The sequence below is a fragment of the Pongo pygmaeus genome, chromosome 13 (genome assembly GCF_028885625.2).
Source record: "Pongo pygmaeus isolate AG05252 chromosome 13, NHGRI_mPonPyg2-v2.0_pri, whole genome shotgun sequence".
NCBI lineage: Eukaryota > Metazoa > Chordata > Mammalia > Primates > Hominidae > Pongo > Pongo pygmaeus.
This window is the reverse complement of record NC_072386.2, coordinates 83319471-83322463: the sequence shown is the minus strand read 5'-3', so window position 1 is coordinate 83322463 and position 2993 is coordinate 83319471.

The following is a 2993-nucleotide window of genomic DNA, read 5'->3' as shown; positions in this document are numbered from 1 at the left end:
CCTTCACCTCAGTTCTCCTGTTCTGTGCTCCAGTAGCCCAGGGACAGCCACCTGGGCACAAAACACCCATCTTCCTTTGCAGGCCCTTCAGATTTCAAGGGAGGCCTCTAGGCTCCCCTTAGCTCCAGCCACCTGGCTTGTCCTGTCCTGCATGGTGGTGATCTACAGCCTCCACCTACATGGTCCCGCCTCACAATGGGGCTTAGTGGTAGAAAGGGCTGAATGGGGACTAGAACTTAGAACAGGAGAGCCCAGAGCCTTTTGTCAACAGCACCAAACCTTGGTGCTGCTTAAGTCCTATAAGGAGCTAGAAGTGATTCAATATCCCTGATATCCAGATAAGCAGTGGCACGCTGGGCCTGTGGGCCAGCATGCCACCACCAGGCCCTGACCCTGACCTGCTGCTTAGCCTACAGGTCCCTTGAGGCATGCAGCCAAGGGACACCACGTCCCACTCCCATAAAAGCCAAGGAAAGGCCGGGCGGGGTGGCTCACGCCTGTAATCCCAGCACTTTGGGAGGCTGAGGTGGGCGGATCACGAGGTCAGGAGATCGAGACCATCCTGGCTAACACGGTGAAACCCCGTCTCTACTAAAAATACAAAAAAAATTAGCCAGGTGTGGTGGCGGGCGCCTGTAGTCCCAGCTACTCGGGAGGCTGAGGCAGGAGAATGGCGTGAACCCGGGAGGCAGAGCTTGCAGTGAGCGGAGATCACACCACTGCACTCCAGCCTGGGCAACAGAGTGACTCCATCTCAAAAAACAAAACAAAACAAAAAAAAGCCAAGGAGAGCTCTCCTGAGCCTGTCAGGAGCCCCAGCAGAGGAAAGCTGCACTGGCCTGGTGAGAGCTGGATCTGTGCTTCCCCTGCCTCAGTGTCCCCGTGTGCCCACAGAAGCCCTGAGATACTCCAGCACTTGACAGGAAACCACCAGGCACACTCTCTGGCCTCACAATCCCACTCCAGAAATCCACCCAAAGGAAATGGCACCCCAGTATCAAGGTATCTGGAAATGTGAAGGCCAGAAATGTGAAACCACCCAAGCATCCCTTGGCTGGGGATGTCACACAAATCATGGGACACCTGTCAGATGGATGACTCTGGGTAGCGTGAATCACGAAAGTATCTGGTTCTAAGGGACATGACAAGTGTGGCTTCAGGCCATAAGGAGCCATATAGAGTAAGGGCTTCTTCCTCCTGACCTTCGGCTCCTCTTCCTCATGGCCCCAACATGGCTGCTGGGCTCCAGGCAGGAAGCAGGGGAGGTCAAAGGGCAAACCCAGTGGCTTTTCTCAATGGCCAGAGACAGGTCACACCCCAAATTATGGGAGGCTGAAGGTGTAGTTTTAACTGGCCCAGGACAAATGTGGGGCTCAGAGGTGAGAGAGAGGGTAGGGCGGAGAGCTACAGAATGAGCTCCGAGTTCATTTTAAGTAGAAGCAAACAAGAGGTACAGCAGCAGGCAGAAATGTCTAAAACTACACCTGCAGTAGGCATGGCTATGTACACACAGGCCTGTGGTACAAATAACCCCTCTGGGAGGGAAGCTGGGAGAGTAAGAAATTAGTCACTTTTTTTTTTTTTGAGACAGAGTTTCACTCTCGTTGCCCAGGCTGGAGTGCAATGGCGCCATCTCAGCTCACTGCAACCTCCGCCTCCCGAGTACAAGGGATTCTCCTGTTTCAGCCTCCCAAGAAGCTGGGATTACAGGTGCATGCCTCCATGCCCAGCTAATCTTTGTACTTTTAGTAGAGACGTGGTTTCATCATATTGGTCAGGCTGGTTTCACACTCCTTACCTCAGGTGATCAGCCCGCCTTGGTCTCCCAAAGTGCTGGGATTACAGGCGTGAGCCACTGTGCCTGACCAAAATTAGTCACCTTTTATAAAATTGCTTTGACAAGTGATTGGGTTAAAGGTGACTGTGATGCTTGAACCCGGGAGGTGGAGGTTGCAGTGAGCCAAGATTGCGCCACTGCACTCCAGCCTGGGCGATAGAGTAAGACCTTGTCTCAGAAAAAAAAAAAAAAGGTGACTGTGATGGTCGTAAAGTGTGTCTGCCAATTCTCTTCTCACCAGTCAGCACTCTTCCCACCTAGCAGTGGAGTCCAACTCTCTGCCCCTTGATTAGAAGGCAGCCTTGACTCCCAGTGAACAGACACAGCATGACTTCCGAGGCCGGGACCTGAAAGGCAAAATGGCCTCCACCTGGTGCTCACATTGCAACTCCACCTTGAACACTGGCTGCCATGTTGTGAGGAAGCCCAGGCCGCATGAGGCTGCCATGTGGGGGTGCTATGGTTGTGAAATAAAATCTTAAGCCCCACTGACTGACTGAATGGACCTGTCTTGGCCAAGGAGACCTGCCCATGACTAAGACAGGTCAGTCATGCCTCAGTACACTCCTTCCTCGCTAACCAATACCAGATTTTTTCCTTCAGAGTTAAACAGAAACTAGCCCTGAAAACAAACAAACAAAAAAAGGGAAGTCTCCTCTGCTGACTCTAACATCAACCAACCACTATTACCTTTGTATTTTTCAGTATTAGAAATAATTATTTAGCTGGGCGTGGTGGCTCACACCTGTAATCCCAGCACTTTGGGAGGCCAAAGCAGGCAGATCATGAGGTCAGGAGATCGAGACATCCTGGCTAACATGGTGAAACCCCATCTTTACTAAAAATACAAAAAATTAGCTGGGCGTGGTGGCGGGCACCTGTAGTCCCAGCTACTCAGGAGGCTGAGGCAGGAGAATCGCTTGAACCTGGGAAGTGGAGCTTGCAGTGAGCGGAGATTGCACCACTGCACTCCAACCTGGGCAACAGAGTGAGACTCTGTCTCAAAAAAAAAAAAAAGAAAAAAAAAGAAATAATTATTTAGTTTTACTTCATACCCCTCAACTGCATTTTTACAGACAACAGATGCAGAACCCTCCATGGGTCCTTGCTTGGAAGCAGTACATCCTGTGGAGGAAGATGCTGAGGTAGCCATCTG